The 21,239-nt window shown below is 45.9% G+C and overlaps 1 protein-coding gene across 3 annotated transcripts in view; it reads left to right on the top strand.

Moving 5' to 3' along the window:
• The window catches only part of ZDHHC16 (zinc finger DHHC-type containing 16), a 150,098-nt gene that overhangs the window by 22,428 nt on the left and 106,431 nt on the right, over positions 1 to 21,239 (top strand). For 2 of the 3 annotated variants that reach the window (XM_029610165.1, XM_029610163.1), the window contains exon 2: positions 12,359 to 12,487. The gene's annotated coding sequence lies outside the window, so the exon portion shown is untranslated. Of the gene's footprint in view, positions 1 to 11,784; positions 11,879 to 12,358; positions 12,488 to 21,239 lie in introns of those variants that run through there. The other variant, XM_029610164.1, reaches the window with a different exon arrangement.

Raw genomic sequence — 21,239 nt, 5'->3', positions numbered from 1 at the left:
GCTGGCTGCTTCTCTCTCTTCCTCTCACTCACTTCCTCCCCCCTCCCCCCCCCCCCCCGAGCACAAATGGTAGCTGCAGCAGCCTCTTCCTCCAGCCCCCGCAGGCCAAGAAAGAAGAATCCCATCGGCCGCGGGAGGCTCATGCTGCTGTCTCCCGATTACCGGCTGCTTCGATTGCTCGGGGGCCGCTGCTGCCGCCGCTGCTATTTTTCCACGCGGCACGGCTCTTTCTCTTTCCTGTGCACCGCGTATCACTTCCTGTTCCGGGTCACGAGGGGGGGGGGGTGCGGGAAGAAGAAAAGGCCAGCCGCAGATGCCACTGATTCTTCTACCACCGCTGCCGTTCCCACCGGGCTTGAATGTACTGATAGCCCGGTGGCAAAGGTAGCAGGGAAGGAAGAGCAGCGGGAGAGACCAGGAGCACGCGACACACCTGCCGGTGCTTGGCGACACACTGGTGTGTCGCGACACACCGGTTGAGAAGCGCTGCTCCAGAGGATCCTCCCAAACCATACTCCCCACCGGAGGATCTCTCGTACCCCAAATTTCTAGAGAAAGTGGGATCCGTATTAAATCTTGAAATACAAAAGAACCCCTGACCCCCGAGCGGCGACTTTAGATCTGCTCAAGATTTTCGATGCTCCTGCAAAGCCTACTTCCTTACTGCCGCACAAGGTCCTGAAGTTTCCCACGACTTCTCCATCCTTGAAGTCGTGGGAAACTCCATTTTCCATCACTCCTATGGCTAGGAAAATGGATTTGAAATTCCGAATGCGGCAGTCTCCTTTTTACTCTGTGCCACAACTGCCACGCTCATCAATAGTCGTAGAATCAACTATGCAGCGGGCCAAAAAGCCAAAGTTACATGCGTCTGTTCCCCCGGGTAGAGAGCAAAAATTGCTAGATGAGTTTGCAAGAAAATCGTTTCGGTGGGCTATGTTATCGGCAAGAATCCAACAAGACCAATTCTACATTGTTCAATACTTATTTGAATGCCTACAGACTTTAAAGACAGGGATCCCGTTAACGGATCTCTCTAATCTGCATGTCCAACAACCTGTTCAAGACATGGAAGAGGGCGGTCGCCACCTCCTGTGTACAGTCTACGACGCGTTTGAATCGTTGTCTCGCATTTCGGCCTCCGAGATAGCAGCCCACAGGTTAGCGTGGCTTCGTTCCAGCGCGATACTTGAAGACGTACACACCAAGCTGGCAAATTTACCCTGTAAGGGAGACAATCTCTTCGGGGATAAATTCCAAGAGAACGTGGCCAAGATAAAGGATCAAGCGGTGGCGGTGCAATCGCTCATGCAACCGTCCATATATCACCCACAACGGAAGTACTTCCAAACTACCCGTAGACAACCGTATCGCCGCAGACCGTTTAGGCAGTATACTTCGTACCGTCCAATGACTTATACTCTACCTCAACGCCCGCAACAGCACGGGGTCCGCATCAACAGAACCAGCAACGGCTTCATCCAGTAAGACGCAGTCCTCTTTTTAGTTTTCAAGCCACCTCCACTGCAGTTGCACCCCCCAGGCAGAATCTCCCCTCGACTGTCAGAATGGAACAAAATAACAAAGGATTAGTGGGATTTGGAAGTCGTAGGCAAGGGATACTAGTTGCAATTTTCAACGACTTCACAACTCCCTCACCTACCGGGTCGGATTTTAACAAAACCTCAACCCCAATTATTGGAGGAGATCCGATCCCTTCACCAACAATGGGCAATTCGTCGCATTCCGATTCACACCCGACAGAGAAGTTTTTATTCCCCATATTTCTTCATTCCCAAGAAATCTGGTGGCCAGAGGCCGATCCTGGACCTCAGGGAGTTGAACAAGCACTTACACAAGGAGAAATTCAAAATGGTATCTTTAAAGAACATCCTACCACTCCTTCAACCCAACAATTGGATGTGTTCCATAGATCTGAAGGATGCGTACACACACATACCTATCCACCCCTCTTCTTGGCGGTACCTGTCATTCACGTACCGGGACATCCACTACCAATATAAAGTGCTCCTTTCGGGCAGTCGGCAGCCCCCAGAGTCTTCACAAAATGCATGGCAGTGGTGGTGGTGGCCCATTTGCGGAAACTGGGCATTCGTATCTTTCTATATCTGGACAATTGGCTCCTGGTAGCATCCAGCCCAGAGATGCCCCACAGGCAGTTGAATCAAACCATTCAGTGTTTGGATCGGTTGGGACTGATAGTCAACTATACCAAGTAGACTCTCATACCCACACAGATCCTACAATTTATTGGAGCTCGCCTAGATATACGACAGTCCAGGGCCTTCCTACCAAGGGACAGAGCAGTGGAGATGCGCCGACTCTTGCGTTCCCTACGTCAAACTCCTAACCCTATGGCACGTCAAATCCTCACAGTCCTGGGACACATGGCAGCTGCCGAATACGAGACTGCACATGCGGCGCCTACAGTGGGGCTTAAAACAACAATGGTCACAACATTCACAACCGCTGTGCCACAGATTGACCTTCACTTCCGAGATGAAGAAAGGCATAGACTGGTGGCTTCAAAAGAAGACGCTCACCAAAGGAGCATTATTCAATCTACCATCGCACAATATCCTACTTACCACCGATACCTGTTGCAAGGGCTGGGGAGCGCACTTTGGACCAATTGCAAACACAGGGGGTATGGTCCTCCAAGGAACAGAATCTTCAGATCAGTATGTTAGAACTACAGGCGATAAAGCTCGTACTACATACGTTCTTGCCTCACCTTTGGGGCGATCGAGTAATGGTATACACCGGCAACCAGGTGGCGATGTTCTACATAAACAAACAAGGAGGGTCCGGTTCTTGGACCTTATGCAAGGAAGCGATTCAGATTCTGGAGCATGCTCATCGCCACTGCATTACCATACAGGCATCCTACCTGCCAGGAGTGATCAACACTCGAGCAGACAAATTAAGCAGAGTTTTTCACCCCCACGAATGGGTGCTAAATCAAGAAGTGGCACATACCATAATCAACACGTGGGGATGGCCACCGATCGACCTCTTCGCAACAGAGCACAACGCTCAAGTTCCTCGCTTCTGCTCGCTTTGGAACAGTCACCGGAGAATAGCACAAGATGCGTTCCTAATCCCATGGATGGAACCTTTGATGTGTGCGTTCCCTCCGATCCCTCTCATCACAAAGATGATACAAAATTATATCCAAGACGCAGCGCAACTCATTCTCATAGCACCAGCGTGGCCGAGACAACCCTGGTTTACATATCTTCATCTGTCAACAGAAGACCCCATTATGTTACCAAACCGGGTAGATCTACTAGCTCAAGAAGAGGGAACCCTTCTTCAACCGATGCATGGAGGCTGAACGGCTCTTATTGTCAGAAGCCGCTATCTCAGTAGAAGTGCAACAAGTCCTTCTACAGTCAAGGAAACCATCTACGCGTAGGCACTACGGTTTTTTAAATGGAAAAGATTCTCATCCTGGTGTGCCTCCAAGGGCTTAAACCCATTGGACTGTTCACCAGCATTATTATTAGACATTGTATCTTGCAGGTCTAGCAACGTCGTTGATAAGAGTCCACCTCAGCGCTATTACTGCGTACCATAGGCCTCATCAGGGCCAACTGATATCGATTCACCCAATGGTGTCACGATTCCTCGGAGGGATTCTTCATTTGCGTCCCCCAGTGACTAAACCTCCTATTCCCTGGAATCTCAACATCATTCTGGAATAACTCATGTTGCCCCCGTTCGAACCAATCGAAGTCATTCATCTCAGATACCTCACGTGGAAAGTGGTATTCCTGGTTGTGGTAACCTCTGCTCGCAGAGTAAGTGAGCTGCAAGCTTTGGTTCATTATGAGCCTTATCTACAGTTCTATCACGACAAGGTGGACCTTCAAACTCATCCTTCCTTTCTCCCGAAGGTAGTTTCACAGTTTCACTTAAACCAGTCCATAGAGCTGCCCACCTTCTTTCCCAAACCTCATCAAAATGACCGAGAAAGACTATTGCATACCTTGGACTGTAAAAGAGTGTTGGCGTATTACAAGTCACGAACACACTCTCGATCCAGACAGTCACAACTATTCCTATCTCTTAACCCTGACATGCCGAACCTTCCGGTCGCTAAGCGTACGATCTCCAGTTGGATTGCGCAATGTATTCGATTCTGTTACCAGAAGAGAAAGGTACCTTTGGTTTCTACTCCAAATGCCCACCAGGTACGGGCAATGGCGACCTCCATAACGCATCTTCGCCATGTACCACCATGGATATTTGTAAAGCAGCTACGTGGTCGTCTTTACATACTTTCACATCACATTATTGCTTAGATCAACAAACTCGAGACGCCGCCAAAGTAGGGACAGCTGTCTTACACTCTCTGACCTCTTAGGTTCCCATGGGGACTATCCACCGCTTAGATCACGCAAAAAAAAAAAAAAGGATGAGGTGGCATCGCTGTAATAATCACGAGGTCTATGATGCGTGATCGGGAGCATGGGACTCCCATGACAGCATGGCTAATTCAGCCCTGCTATCAACGGGGAAAAAGCAAGTTTGCTTACCGTAAACGGTGTTTCCGTAGATAGAATGAATTAGCCATGCGGACCCTCCCACCTCCCTGGCTAGTCCAAAGCACAGTTTTTTCTACTTAATCACAGACTGAGGAGAATCTGTTCTGCTGCGCAGGAAGGCACACGCAAGCGTACAGAGCAAAGCTCTGTATTCTACTACATAAGCTCCGCCTACCGGGCCTGATGGACAGATCCCATGACAGCATGGCTAATTCATCCTGCTATCTACGGAAACACCTTTACGGTAAGCAAACTTGCTTTTACTATAATAAGAACAAAAGTATTTGTGGAAAATCATTTTCTTCAGCTGATCTCTCCCATTTTGTTCTTGCTGTATTAAACATATATTTTCAGGAAAAATAAAATAAAAACTGAAACGAAGATCCTAATTATAATTTGCATCTTTGAAGCAGGTTGGTTAATAGCATTAAGTTGTAAATGGATAAGTCCCTGATCTGATTCCATGTGCCAGGCTCCTTCTCTTCCTTAGATATCACAAGGAGACGGTCTTTGTAGAGTAATATGTACATTTGTGATTTGTTCCTGTATATAATAATCTGTAATAGTCAAGGTGGCAACTCTCACCCTTTTTCTATGTTTTTGCTTACCTTGCTTTTCTGCATCGCTGCTTCTGTAAATACGGACTGTAACTGACAAGTTCCTAAAAATAAAAAGAACACACTAATTGTCTCCTCATATGAAGGGACCGCCGCGTCTTCCGCAATTCCATGGCCACAGGAAGGGCATCAAAATCCAGCCCTTCCCACAGAAGTCTGAGTTTCACAGCATTTCTGTTGGAGACCATGGTCTGAACCAAATTGGGATAAAGATGTAGTGAATCTGCCATTTTACCCCCCTCAGCCTTCCAATTCTCTGGTTCTCTTCAGATCGGGTGGCTAATTAATTTGACTCCATCTCCCCTCCCCCTTCTGTCATAGATCGAGGAGGAGAGCTGCATCAGCAGGACATAGGACCAAGTCTTCTTCCTCTACTATTCAGGGCCCAACTGCTGATTTGAACTGTTTGGAAATACAACCTTGTGGTTGAAATTAGCAGGCGGCAAAGGAAGAAGATACAATTCAACCTGCTGCTGCAACTTTCCTCCTCATAGGTGTCAGAATGGTCTGGGCTGCAGCAGAATTCAGCAAAGCAGTGGAAGCTGGCTGCCAGTGCTTTTTCTAAAGGCCTCCCAGGCTCCAACAGAAGGAGTCAAATCTCACACTGCTGCCTCTAGTGCTAGCTTCAACATGAGGAAGAGAGGGATAAAGATAGAGGGATGGAAGGGTCATGGGTGCAAAGGGAAGAATGAGATTGGGGGAGCGGCAAAGGGACAGGGAGCAAGAGAGGCCACCAAGGGGCAGAGGAAGGGAGGGGGAAGGGTGGGGAAAAAGGTGTTTTGCCTCTCTCCAACCAAAAAGGTGTTCCTCCATAATCCTCCTCTTCCTTCTACTGGCTCTGTGAGTGGGGGGAGAATAAGAGAGGAATGGTGGAGCTCCACTAGAAAAAGATTAGGGAGAGAAGAAAAGTGAGGTGATCTCATGCGGAGTGGGAAGAGGGAGACTAAGGGAAGGGATGCTGAGGGGATTGGAGCGGAGGGAGTGGGGGCAGGCAGGCAGGCAAATGTGAGGGCATCTGAGGGATTGCAGGGAGAGTAAGTAAGAGTTATGGATGAGAGTGGAAGTGGAGGAAAAATGAGTGAAAGGCTCTCGGGTGGGGGGGTTGCATGGAAACTGTTAGGAGTGGAGAGTCAATGAGGAAGCAGGATAGGGAGTGAGGTGATTGGAGGGGAGCAGGAAAACTAGGAAGTGAGGGAATTGGAGGGTCTGTGCTATGTGAATGAGGAAATTGGAGGGGCGTGTGTGGAGAGAGTGAGTGAACATTGGAAGGGGTGTGCGATGGGAGGAGAGGATTGAAAGGAGTGTGGCATGTGAGTGAAAGGATCAATGTCTGAGGGAGTGGTATGAGTGGATCAGTACTTCTTTTCTTGACCCTAGATCCCCCTTTCTGCAGCCTGATCCTGCTTCCTTCCCCTATGCTTATTTCCTTTTCTCCCTAATTCCTCATCCTTTTCTTTTTCTCAGGGTGATGCAGAAAGGTGCGTTCAGACAAACTCACCTTTCTACCTGCACTTCAACATGCATTTTCTGCGAGCAAAACTTACTGGAGTACTGCTTAGCATCCTCGCATGGAAATCCCTTGAAAATAAGGGCATTAAACAGTACTCCCTAATGCAAAGAGATTGCATTTGACAAGCATGCCTTTTATAGGGCTGGAAATTTAACCTCTGGTCAGAGCTGAAGTTCAGTTTCTAGCGCTGTGAAAAAAAGTTAAAAGTATAAAAAAAAAAAAGTTACAAAAGTAGTCAAACTTTCTACCACCACCCCTTAATCAGATAACTACTGACTTATCCGGTTAAGTGGAAGTAGCTGCCGCTACCTAGTTGGATAAATCAGCATTTATCTGGATATCTAGCAGCGAGAAGCAGCCGCCAGGTAGCTGCATAAGTCAGTACTTCTCCAGCTATGTGGCAAGGTTCACCATTACTAAGGCAGATAAAGTACTTATCTGGCTAATTAGCAGCGACCCACAGCAGATAGATAAATAAATTAGCATTTATCTGGCTAACTGGCAGTGGCAGTAGCTTGTCATGGATGCCCGAGTTAAAATGTTTTAAAGGTTATGCTTGTGTTTTTTTTGTAACTTCCGATGCATTAGCTTACTGCATCAGGAGTTTAAAAAAAAAAATAATCTGGGTGTTAAAAATGTGCACTGAAAATCAGAGCACATTTTAGTAGTGCCCAGATTCCTGCATCACCCTGACTTGTGACTCTGTCCTCCTTCATCCTTTATCTTTCTAATCCTTCTGCCTGGGATCCCTTCTTTCATTTATTTCTTCTGAGATTCCCTCTCTTCCCCATGTTCAGATTCCCTTTCCCTTCCCACACCATTCACTAAGATTCTTTTCCTCTAATAAAGAACCACATACATTTATTGGACCAGAAATGTCAGAAAATGACTTTATAAAGATTACAAAAATACATTCAATATGCAAATATAGGCAAATTTGCTACATAATTGCTGCAGAATCTTGAACACCACCACCACCAATATGTCAACCCACACCATGGTCTGATCATAGCTTAATTTCTGCATCCCTTTTGATACAAAAAGAAAATAGTAAAAATACGACTCAAAGAACAATCATAGAGTATAGAAAACCCTGCAAACTAGATGTCTTAATAGAAGCCATGCCCAATGCCTTAAATAGCCTAGATCTCACAAACATCGACAATGCTATAACCTCCTGGTCAGCACTGACAAAATCTGTTGCTGATCCCTGCTGCCCTAACATTAAAAAAGACATCAATCATAACAAAAAAAAAATAACTCCATGGCATTCACCAGAATCAAAATCAATGAAGCGTATACTTAGGAAAAATCCTACTCCTTTAACATTGTCAATACAGAATCTTATCTAAATATAAAGCCAATATAAACAAGACAAAACGTTACTTCTACGCAAGCAAAATTCATGACTATCAATACAATTCTAGAATGTTGTTTTCCTACGTCACCAAACTAACTCACCCCAATGTTTTATTAAACATAAATACCAAGATAAAGTGTAATGAAATTGCCAATTTTTTCAGAGACAAGGCTTTGAAACTAGTAAAAGATATTGAAATAAAAGAAAATTCCAAGATAACATTGATCACCAGCACAGAAAGTACATGGTCTAACTTCGAGTTGGTCTCATCATCAGAAATTGAAATTACACAAAAAGTATGAACCCAGCTAACCACCCGCTAGATGACATACTAATCAAAACATTGAAAACCATATCCAACTTTCAAAAATAAAGCTTAAAAAAAATTTTCCGTTGATAGCAGGGCTAAATTAGCCATGCTGTCATGGGAACTGCCATTCAGGGCCCGGGAGGCGGAGCTTACCAAGCAGAGGCTAGAGCTTTGCTCTCTGTGGCTGCGCAGAGAGCTTTTACTTTCCGCGCAGGAAAGTAAAAGATTCTCCTCAGTCTGTGTTTTCCGCGCGTGGGATCGCACGCGGAGCTTTTCTCCTTGGACACAATGTCAAAAAGCAATCAGGGTTCAAACCCTGTCGATGTGGGAAGGTAATGTCTGCCATATAGGCAATTCCCGCTTCCAAATGAGCGGCCTGCAACGGAGCACCACCGGCACCAGACACCGTATCCTGCACCCAACAAAGACAAGCCCTATGCATAAGGCTAGTGCAGACAGCCGCTTCGCCATCGTTCTGCCCACTTTGAGACCCGCATCCGGAGCGTCCCACTCATGGGTCACCAGCTTGCGAACCTTTTTTGGAAGCAGGAAGGAAGAAGTCGGTCCTCGTATGCCATCCAGCACTGGATTCACCCCTTTATTGTCTGATTCCTCCTGAGCAATCTTAAGACCCAAGACATCTAGTACTTGGGGAATAAGGGGGCGTAGTTTGTCCCGCTTCAAATGGCGGACCACAGTGGGATCATTGCCCTCAGCCTGAGGGAGGTCGTCGGACCTGGATGACCCTGATGCTAAGTCCCCCTGATCCGGAACCATATGCTGATCACCAGCCGGTGCTGGTTGTGTCCCCGCTGGGTGCGCTCCCGACCCAGGATCCGGTCCCTGCGGAGCTCTAGCACCACAATCTACTGGCCGGGGCCGCGCTACTGGGGGTTCCTGAGGCTCCGCAGAGCTCACCCGCTTAGGAGGAGGTTCTTCCAGGTCCACTGGCCGCCCGGATCTCTTGAGCACCGCCTGCTTCCTAGCCAGGAAAGCCTGGTGCATTAAAAGAATAAATTCAGCAGAAAAATCTGCCGGATCTTCATTCCACCCCCCACCCCCCCCCCCCCCCCCGAGGGATCATGTGACAGCAGGTCAGACTGATCATCCCCCATGGGGACTAAAACAGGGGGAGGGTCCTCCTCCCGTGATAGGACACCCCCCCCTCCCTGCGGGAAGGGGAACCGGCCCCGAAGAGCCCTCCATGCCTGAGGAGCAGGCCGGACAAATCAGCTGAATCAAGAACCTGCCCGCGCGTCCCACACGTGCGGCAGGCCACAGCCTTGGTACGAGAAGCCAAAAAATATACCGCGTAGCCATGCGGTCACAGTCTGAGGGGGGAGGTTGGGCAAGGCTCGGCAAAGGCGCATGCTGCCTAAGCGCGGGAAACATGAGCAGAGAGGCCTGACCGCAAGCCAGCCGCACTGGGATCCCTGCCTAACCGCGGCAAACTTGCTTAATGCAAAAACACTCGTCCCCACCGTTCTTAAGCCAGTCAGAGCCCCGGGGCTGAGGGAAATGAAATCGCTGCACTCACCTCAGACTAGCTGCTGAAAGCGGTTCCCCCCCCCCTCCCGCACCAACTCCTCACCTCAAAAGCCAGGCAGCAGAGGCTCTAAGTATTTTTTTTTTTCTTTTAACAAAGAGCTTTTTTTTTTTTTTTTTTACACTAAACTTTATAGAGCCACAAGTTGTAAGGAGTTGAGGGAGCAGCTTTGGCTATGAGTCCACCAGGAGCCCCTGGCCTTCACACCATGCAAGGTGATGGGCGAGACCTCAGTCAGGGGTATCCAACCCCCCCGGGCGCCCGGCCTCCACTGAGGGATGGCCACGAAGGTGCCTAATACCTCAGGAAGCAGAAGGAAAAAGAAAAAAAAAAAAAGCCAAATTTCTATCTAACTACACTGAAAAACTAAGACTGCAGGAGTGCACCTCTACCATCTGCTGGAGTCAGAGAAATACTGAGGGCCTGCAGGTGGCACTCTTGTATATGTAGCAGTGCCCAAAGTTTTGATCGCTGACTCCATCTGTTGGTAGGGATACACAATCCACTTTTCTAGATTGATCTGGGTATGTTCAGGAACTCTCGTTCTTGATTCTTGTAACTCCTTAGGCAGTGCCAGGTGGGCACTTCTCACTGCCTCATGTAAGACTTCCCTCATTAGCAACAAAGTTCTTGCTATCTTTAAGTTGTATCTTCTTTATTTCTCCTGGTAGTTAGCTTTACTGGGATCCCTTGCTTTAGATGGAATTTGTAACACCTCTATATCTTTCTGAATGAAAGACATCCTTTAATAGGTTTGGAATACTGATCCCCAGCTAGCATGGGCTATCAGATCCAAGTGAACAACATAATAGTTGAATCCAAAGGGGAAAATATTAAGTAAGAAACAGGACGGGTGGAATAAAACTTCCCTACCTTCAAGCAGAGGAGATAGCAAAAAAGACCATTAATGCAAAAATATTGTTCCTCTGTAGCAGGTCACTGTCAGGTGTATATTGTGCAGGTCTTCCTTACCCCAAATGTAGCCTCAAATACAGGGATGCCCCAATTCATTGCAACTAGGGGGACTGGCTCTCACAGGGAATTCTCAAAAACTGGCATAAAAATGTCAAAACAATCTGAAAAGGCTGGATAGTTTGGTTAGCAGGTGGCTGGCTCCTAAATAGGATGCTTCCTCACTCGTTTCCCATAACCTAGAAAAAAATTTCATGGCAGGAGGCAGCAAGCTCCTTACTGCTTGAAAGTCTAAATCATAATCGAAGAGGAAAGACTGTGTTGTGGGATGATAAACAGCTAAGACACACCACTTGCCTGTTCCCACATGGGGGACTCTAAAACCCAAACACTCTCAATTACTCTACCCAGAACCTCTCCAGTAAGTTGGTACACTCCTTTAGTATGGGGAAACCAAAAGTCCCTTATATATGCATTGCCAAAATAATATGCATAGTGATAATGAGAGAAACAGTCGGAGAAAGAAGAAGGGAGAATAAGAGAGAAGCATGCCAGGAAGGGTATTAGTCAAGCCCCTTCTACTTCTGCTTACCCCCCCCCCAAAAAAAAATAGAAGTCAAAACACTAATGTAGATTTTTGAGATAAATAATTATTTTAAAATATTTCTTATTCCCTTTTAAACCTTGGCTAAAGTCAGCCAGCGTCGCTAACATTTTAAATTATTAATAGCTGCTCGTTAGACAGATGAGGCTCCATCACTGTAGCAACAGGAAAGCTACCCATGAGGCCTTTTACCCTATGACCTCTGACATCCGTCGTGACGTCATTTTAAAATGGCCGCCTGAACCATAGCGGCCAAGCAAAATAAACATTGGGGCACCGTGATTTCGTCTTAAAAACTTTGAGATTTAACTGTCTAGGGTCTAATTGATTTCCGATATCCTTTCCTCCTCCTCTAGTCCCCACGCCTCGACCTTGCTGTTAAAAAAGAATCCCAGGGCTACACTCAACATTACTGACACGTCTGTTAAAGGGACAGTGTACCATAAAAGTAAGCAGCTGCTCATACTTTGGTTTGCTGACAATTGTAATCTGGTCATTCGAGCTTCATCTTGGTAGCTCGGACACAGATCGCATGCACACTTCCTGGTCCGGCTTTGATCGGGATAGTTCGTGGGAGTAGAGAGATTGTTTCTCTGTTTTTGAATGGAGGGTGGAACTGGAGAGAGATTGATCAGCTCAGCTCCCTATTTGGCTCGTGCTAAAGTAAATGCAAAGATAGAGGTGGAAAGGCCAGAAAATGAGAAGAGGAGGGCCTTTCCCCTTCTGCCGCCATTTCTCCGGTCTAAAGTTGCTACTGCTGCTCTTGCTCCAGCCTCCTTAACCTCCTTTCTGATCATCTATCCTGGAAGGCTGCTCTAAGCTTTAAATTAGCTCTGGTTGTACTCTGCATTTAGAGGTCCTATTCTGATAAATATTTTAGATAATTCTCTTACTGAATTTCTTTTTCTAACTCTTAATGTCTCACTAGGGAGAGGAGGACAGATTAATCTGGTCTATAAATGTTATCTACTGGAGACAGGTCCAGACAAGAGAGGTGTGATAGTCATTCCTGATGCACTCTCAGGCTAATAGGTAACACATGTTGGTGGCTTCAAAGGTAGGTCTTCTGATTTTGTGCTATGGGTAAAATAGGTATTGTTTTGTTGTTCCACTTGAATATGAAATATTAAAGATCAACAAAAAAGTTTACTCCTAGAGAAATTCTGCACCACTATGCATGTAAAATAAGTGCAGAGCTCCCCTCCCTTGCAGAATTTATCATTTCTCTGCACAATATAGTGGCTAGAAGAGGATGGCAATAGTTGTGGCCCATGTGGGCTGAAAAGAAGGAGAAGGTGATAGCATTGGTTGCATGAGCTTGGATAAACAAGGAACTTCTTCCACACAGGCCAAGATGCAGCCCATAATAGTCTTAGCACACATGGGTTTGAAAGATTTGGAGACAGCCTGGAGGCAATAGCCATAGCTTAAAAAATGGGAGGGGGGGAGAGAGTGATGGGGTTGATTTTTGGAGAGGGGCGTAGAGTGGGTGGGCCTGAGAAAGCAGAGGTGAGGCGGGAGAGTTTGGGATTGGGCTTGTGAGAGGTGGGATAGAGAGTGAAATGGTCATGTCGACTGTGGGGATGGGGGATTAAAAGAGAGTGGTGGTTTGAACTGGGAGAAGAAAGCATAGAAATAGTGATGGGGGTCAGGCAGCCGGAGAAGAGTGGTGGGGTTGGACCTTGAGGGAGAGCACAGAAGTCAGAACAAGTTGGGTCTGTGGAGGGGAGGGGGGGGGGGGGTGTTGGGCCCGGAGAGCAAAAGAGTAATGAATTCTGGTCTGAGGATTACAGAAAGTGGAGAGGGGCAGTGCTTGGCCAGGCTTCGGAGAGTGGAAAAGAAAGCGAGCACAGGTAGAGTCAAGTCTGAGGGATGGTGGGAAAGGGATAGAGAGGATGGGAGCCAGAGAATGACATCTGGGCTAGGGAGAGGGGGAAGAGATATTACTACCACTACTTAACATTTCTGTAGTGCTATTAGGCATAAGCAACACGTACAGGTACCTAAAAGAAAGAGTCCATGGAGCTTACAGTCTAGTTGAGCTACCAGAAAATACAAAGGCAAAATGGAGAATTTCTAGTAATCACTTACAGGCCGATACAGTAAAAATCGCGGGAGAGCGGGCGAACACCCGCTCTCCTGTGCACGCGATTCAGAAAAAAAATATTCAAATTAGGGCCTGCGGTAAGAAGAGGCGCTAGGGACACTAGCGCATCCCTAGCGCCTCTTTCTGGACAGGAGCGGCTGCTGTCAGTGGGTTTGACAGCCGACGCTCAATTTTGCCGGCGTCGGTTCTCAAACCTGCTGACAGCCACAGGTTTGGAAACCGGACGCCGGCAAAATTGAGCATCCGGTTTTCAAGCCGTGGGCCAATTTTAAAATTTTTAAAATTTTTGATTATTTTTAACTTTTGGGACCTCCGACTTAATATCGCCATGATATTAAGTCGGAGGGTGTACAGAAAAGCAGTTTTTACTGCTTTTCTGTGCACTTTCCTGGTGCCGAGAGAAATTAACGCCTACCTTTGGGTAGGCGCTAATTTCTGAAAGTAAAATGTGCGGCTTGGCTGCACATTTTACTTTCTGTATTGCGCGGGAATAACTATTAGGGCCATCAACATGCATTTGCATGTTGCGGGCACTATTAGTTTCGGGGGGGGTTGGACGTGCGTTTTCGACGTGCTACTACCCCTTACTGAATAAGGGGTAAAGCTAGCGCGTTGAAAACGCGCATCCAAACGCGGGTTAACTGTGTGCTCTGTCGGTGCGCACTGTACTGTATTGGCCTGTTAATGGTACAGTAAAACTTGTTTAATGTGAGAGGATCAGCATCAGGAAGAGTCATGGATTTTGGATTGAAAAGTGATCTAAAAGAAGTTGATGGCATCAGACCTGGGGGTGGGGAGGACAGGATGTCTGGGACAACTGCTGTATGATTACAGTACTCCTGGAGGAATTCTGCATCAAAAAATTTAAAATTCTGCATCTTTAAATAACTTTTTTTTTCTGTATTTCATTTTAAATTATTGCTTAGAGACAGGGCCCTAGTCTCCTGCAATGCCACGGGAAAGGGTATCCCTTTCCAAGGATTCGCCACAGGAGACCAGGAGCTGGGTCTACTCCAGTCTGATCTGGAAGGGAAAGTTACAGCATTTTCAGTGCCCCCCCCCCCCCCCCATGCATGCATTGATCATTTGGCAGGAGAATTGCAGCATATCGGGCTGTATCCTTCTCTGCTGGCTGGGCCTGACTGTTGCTTTTGACTGTGGGATGCTAAACAGTATCCTGCAGTTTGAAGCAGCAATCGGACCTGGCCAGCAGAGGGGGAAGATGCAGCCCAATGTGCTGCTGCTATCTCCTCCTCCTCCTCTCAGCAAATAACAGAGTTATGTTAAGAGGGGGGTGATTGCATGAAACAAGGGGGAGGTAAGGGGTTATAAAATGGGAGAATTGCAGGGAATTTGCAGGGAAACTATTCTGTCAACTGGTATTGGAACCCACACTGGAGGGGACGATACTGGACCTGGTTCTTACCAATGAGGACAATATGTCTGATATTGTAGTGGATGATCATCTGGGATCCAGTGATCACCGGATGGTGTGGTTCAGTATTTGAGCACAGGAGATGAAGGTTCATGCAAAGGTGAGGGCCCTAGACTTCAGGAAAACTAACTTGATAAATTGGGGATGTACTTCAAGGAGTCGTTAGGTGGATGGGAAAATCTAGGAGAAAGAGAGCAGATGGGAAAACTTAAAGGAGATTTTAAGGGCATCTAACCTTTTTTGTTAGGAAAGTAAATAGAGAAAAAAGAAGTAGCTGAAAAGGTAAGGGAGAAAAGGTTAGCATTCATAAGACTACAAGAGATCACAGAAAGAGGAATGCAGGTGACAATATCTGGAAAAGCAAAGAGAAGCTCGGAAATAGGAATGCAAAAATTCAAATGGAAGAAAAATAGCAAATACGGTAAAACAGGGAGACATTTTTTTATTTTTTAAGATGAGTTAGTGACAGAAGGAAGTGCAGAGTGGCATTGTGAGACTCGGATGTGAAGGGGAGGCATATGTTTATTTGTTTGATTTATGTTCTGTTTTTTCAGGGACTTTCAAAGCAGATTACATTCAGGTACTGTAAATATTTCCTTGTCCACAGAGAGCTGCCAAGCTAAGCTTGTATCTAAGGCAATGGAGTGTAAAGTGACTTGCCCAAGGTCACAAGGAGCAGCAGTGGAATTTGAACCCTGGCTTCCCTGGTTTGTAGCTTGCTGCTCTATCCACTAGTCTACTCCTCCATTCCCATGGAGACTAATAAGAAAAAAGCAAAATTGCTTAATATTTCTGTTCCATGTTGACTGTGAAAGGCCAGGAGCAGGAGCAGGATCCTATAAAACAAATAAAATTGCAAGTACCCAAAAACTAAGTCTATTCCATGTTCCCGTTGCTAGTAATAGCAGTGCTATTTTCTAAGTCAACTTAATAGCAGGAAATGCTATACTACTGCACTAACCACATCCTCTGGCAACAAATTCCAGAGTTTAATTGTGCATTGAGTGAAAAAGAACTTTCTCCGATTAGTTTTAAAATGTGCCCCATGCTAACTTCATGGAGTGCCCCTAGTCTTTCTACTATCTGAAAGAGTAAATAACTGATTCACATCCACCCGTTCTAGACCTCTCATGATTTTAAACATCTCTATCATAGTCCCCCTCAGTCGTCTCTTCTCCAAGCTGAAAAGTCCTAACCTCTTTAGTCTTTCCTCAAAGGGGAGCTGTTCCATTCCCTTATCATTTTGGTAGCCCTTCTCTGTACCTTCTCCATCGCAATTATATCTTTTTTGAGATGCGACGACCAGAATTGTACACAGTATTCAAGGTGCGGTCTCACCATGGAGCGATACAGAGGCATTATGACATTTTCCATTTTATTCACCATTTCCTTTCAAATAATTCCCTACATTCTGTTTGCTTTTTTGACTGCCGCAGCACACTGAACCGATGATTTCAATGTGTTATCCACCTTGACGCCTAGATCTCTTCTCCCCCACACCCATTTCTCTTTCTCTACTGTCCCCACCTGGGGACGGAAGGAGAAGAGTTCAGACTGTAGTGGGAGAGAGTGGAAGACTGCATGTGTGTGGAAGGCAGGGAAGGAGAGACATGTAGTCCCCCGTCCCCCCCCATTAAGCCAGAGTGGTGGGGGTAGGGAGGCAGCAACCTCTCACCACCATTCTGACCCTGCCCCCAGAATAAATAGTTACACTCCACCTTTCTCACCTGTTGTAGGGCAGTGAGTGTTTTATTAGTTTTCTGTAAAAGAAGTTAGATAAAAAGGATTGTACTATGATGCTATGAAAATTGGAACGATGGGAAGGAGGTGCAAATATATTGGGAAGAAACAGTTCTTCACTGAGAGAGAGAGGCACCGATGCGTTTCATGTGATCTGTAGGGCCCCGAGGAGTTGTAAGACCTCTTGCTGCTTCCCCAGGGGTGGGTGTGTCTGTGGGGATGCAGGGGCTTATGTAGTGCCGTTGCCGTTCTTTTTTGCCCTGTAAATAGTTCTGAGGGCTGAGCACGCCCCTGTGGGCCAGCCAGTGAAATATTAATGGGGTGTGCTTCTAAAATGCCCAGAAAACTCGATCACGCTGTAAACAAATCCTGAAGAAGAAAGAAAGAAAAAGGATCACGTTCTTCTACAGAGGAGGATAGGCTTACATCTTAAGTTCATCTTTTTTCTTCACTAGTGAGGTGACAGCCTGGCGTCTTTGTTTATCATTGAGAACAGCCCTAACAGGTGTGCATTCTTTCCCCCCTACCCTCATTGCCTATTACTCTTTTTATTTTTTATTTTTGGGCCACCAGCTGGAACCAACCTCTTTTGGGCTATAGTGTCATGAACTCTGCATTCACAACTCACTGGGGAATTATTTCCTCCTAGTCTTTATTCCTGCCCCAACATACCTAGTTTGGTCGCTACAGGGACAGTCCTGGGCCAGGAACCGTGTAATTGTGGGCCCTCGGTCCAGCCAACAGGTGTCAACCTTTGGCAATGACCATAATTTTCAGCTTCCCACCCCCACCCCCACACCAGGCTGTAGACACTATATTCCCAGCCCTAGCTGTTCCCCAGCTCGGGATCAAGCCAGAGACTTTCCGCATGGCAGTTCGCAGCACTTATCACCTTATCGATTGTAAATATTACTATCCTTGTCATAAGACTTGGGGGTAACTTGCATGGAGCGGCAGTTGCTAGCATAAGAAGCTTGCTGGGCAGACTGGGTGGACTATTTAGTCTTTTTCTGCCATCATTACTATGTTACTACGTATGTTACTTGAGCTAATGGGCTGCCCATATCCTTTTCTCTGTATTTTTCTGTGACTTATTTTAGAGGAGGATAACTTGAGTTTTGAAAGGATATTACAGTCTGTGATTACCCAGGTCACTTATCATAGCTGGCTGTGATTTTTGCCCCACTCCTTCATCTTTCGGTTCCGTTGAATCTGACCCCTACTGTACCATAAGCTATCACGGACAGCAGTCTGGTGTTTTGGAATTTTCTTCCATAGCAGCACCAATTCTCTAGCTGAAGTGCACTGACTGCAGTGTATTCTGAGCCAACTAGCAGCTATTACTGTTGCACAGTGTCTGGGGCTCCCTTACCTTGGGGGCTTTGAATACTGTCTATGCGGAATCTTATGCCTGTCTGGGGAGCAGAAGCCGAGCTCAGAAATCAAAGCCAGGTACCTGGTAGGGCACTGCCACAGAGAAGCTAAGCTGGCCCTCCAGTGACTGTGTTTTGGGAACCTGGCTTTTTACCTTGCTATATGTATCTCAGAAGCCAGGGGTTCCACTTTTACAGTGCTACTGGAATCTGTTTCCAAACACGTTTCCAGAATCAGAGCCGCCTCTAGTAAGTGATTACAGAGTTCACTTACAGTAACCATTTAAAAAAAAAAAAAAAATAAAAACAGATAATGTAAAATGTCACAGCCTTTTCCAGGACGAAAAGGAAAGTACGGTGCAATTGGTAGAATTTTATATCAAAATCTGCCAGAAAGGCTGGCAAAATTACCCTCCTCCTGCTTCACTGGGAAGTTCAAGCAAGAGAGACTGAAAAGCAGAAATCCGAGCTGGTGAGTTGTGACGTACCTGGTGGAGGGCAGTGAACAGCACAACTGGCTGCTCCCTCAGCCTTCTCCTTTTCTGGCTCCAGTTTCTTCTAATAAAATCTCTTAGCATCCCTGCCCTAGATTTTCTTACCAGCCCGTACCTCCCATCATTCATCCTCTCCCCCCCACCCCACCAAAAAACTGCTGCTGGAAGAGGTAGACGAGCTGAGCTGTGTCCGGGCACTGAGGCATGCAGGCAGCTGCTTAACCTACTGGTGGCAGCACCTTCCGGCTCCGAAGCCAGGGCAGCGACTGGAGCAGCGCCGAGCAGAAGAGAGAGAATCACTTGCTTTCCGCCAGCGTCTAACTGAGCTCCCAGCAGTAAGTGTCCCTCTCCCCTCTCGCTCTTCATCGCTTTTCCTTTCCCATCCTCCTCGCCCACCCGCCCGTGGGAGGGAAAACTTATGGGGAGCTGCTGAGGAGGCCGTTTGCGTGCCCTGGCAGAAGTCCTTAATGGTCACTGCAGCTAGTTTAGAATTTAAAAATCACATTTTAAATCTGTTGAAAAGAAAGCGATGATAAATGAACTGAGACTGTGGGGACCAATCAGGAAGGCAGGTGTGTAAGCACAATTAAATGTAATTTCAAGCAGCTGTTGCTTTCAGTAATGTATATCAGACCATAATGGACCAATGTAATAAAAAGTGAATAAAAAATGTGTGCTCAGTTTTAGATCATGGTTTCTTTACTCATGCACTGAAAAATGGTTTGCTAATGCAAAGGGAGTTAAAAGGAAAAAAAAAATTCACCAGTACAAAAAATGTGCAATCAATGTGAGTAGAAATGTGCATTCAGCCTTATTACATCGGCTCATGAGTAACGTGTATAAGATATGAAACAAAGGCGCGTTGGCAAGAGTAAAGTGACCCCAGCTTGTGGGGGAGGGGGAGAGCTATTTAGGTAGAGGAGGGGTTTAGTGAGTGAGTGGGTGGAGGAGGTTAGTGGGTTGGGGCAGAGTGCCTTTGCTTGGGTACCCTAGTACTTGGCTCACATTTTTTTAGGCTTGGACTCCACATAAGTATGGGATCCCTGCACCCAGGACTCCCAAGTCTGGGACCACAATGTCACAGTGCTATAGACTAATCCTGGCCACCAGAAATGTGAGTTAACTTTACTCCACCTGTAGTTCAGAGGTTACATTTCCAGCATTAAAAAAACAAAACAAAAAACATAAGCTGACTCAGCTTGGTGCACCTTGGAATGTCAGCCCCTAAGAGAGTGGTTCTCAATGAATGGGGACTGTTGGGTTCTAGGGAAACTGTGCCATGCGGCTCACTCAGTTTCTTTGTAGTGGAGAAAAAGGACAGTGTTATTGCCTGGCATATAAGGAAGCACCTACCTTAACCACCCTCTGAGACCCAATGAACATTCATCAGCTGGAGAAAGTCATTCCTAAAATGTTCTGAAAGCTTTCTTTGTATCTTGTATTCAAAATCTTTTTATTAAATTTTCCAACCTTAATACAGCAAAATTAGCATCACAAAATGCTAAGCAATTGGTGAACTCTTCCATTGTTCCGCTCAGCTGAAGTGAACAAGAACTTCTCTACCCACAGAATAACCATCTGATGTAATTGATTCTTCCACTGAGTTAATGTCAGTGGATCTTTAGCCACCAGCAATGCAGTATGGCTTTCTTCACCCAAAGAAGGGCTTTATGTATCCATTGCATAAAATATTTATTAACAAAGGCAATATCTTGCATATTAGAATCAAGGAGTAGGATACTCCCGTTAACAAAGTTATGTAATTAATCACATTCCGTTAGCAATGAAAACAAGTAGATGGATCGGTGTGAACAGGATTTTATTGAAACTTGCCCACTCTGGCGGAGTTTCGCTCAAAGAGCTGCCTCAGGGGCTTACAAGCCACATGAATTGGCTCAAAACATCGCAAGGTGAAATCAAGAAAGAATTAGCACAGGAGGTTCCTTGGAATAATATTCAGATCAATTGTTTTCAAAGCAGAGCTTTAAAAGTATCGGTATTGCATACCAATAAGTGAAGAATTTTAGATGAAAAAGCTCACCAAATCAGCACTCAAAAGCGGATTCTCGCAGACCTCTGTTTCAATAAATCCTGTTCACACCAGATCCATCTACTTGTTTTCATTGCTGACAGCCATCTTGGATCGGCTACCGGTTTGCTTTCTTGGATCAATCACATTCTGCCAAAAAGATCAAATCTTAGGACACTTTATTATTTATTTGCAGTTTTTATATACCGACGTTTGTTTAGTAACATATCGGTTCACAATCACAGAAAATTGCAGCAGTGCTAAATAAACAAGAGGTTAGCAACAGTGCATTACAAATAATGATTTAACCAAAGGAAGGTGGGGAGGGGGAACAAAGGAGCATAAATAAGATAAAATAAGTAAATGGTGGTACAAAGTAGATTGCAATATCGTGGAACTTAGATAACTAATTGGAAAATAGTTGCTAGAACGATGATAGGTAAAGCTAAATAGAACTTGGGGGTAGAAATCTTATGTAAATTCTATTGAGCAAAGTTGAGGGAATGAGTGTAAGAAGAATGGCGTATAAGTTAAGTATAAGTTTGTGGGAATAGCCATGTCTTGAGTTTTTGCTTAAATTTATTGGGCATGTTTCTTGACGTAACTCAGGTTGCATGTTGTTCCAACAGAA

This window comes from Rhinatrema bivittatum, chromosome 7 (genome assembly GCF_901001135.1).
Source record: "Rhinatrema bivittatum chromosome 7, aRhiBiv1.1, whole genome shotgun sequence".
NCBI classification, from domain to species: Eukaryota; Metazoa; Chordata; class Amphibia; order Gymnophiona; family Rhinatrematidae; genus Rhinatrema; species Rhinatrema bivittatum.
This window is presented reverse-complemented; position numbering and strand designations above follow the sequence as displayed.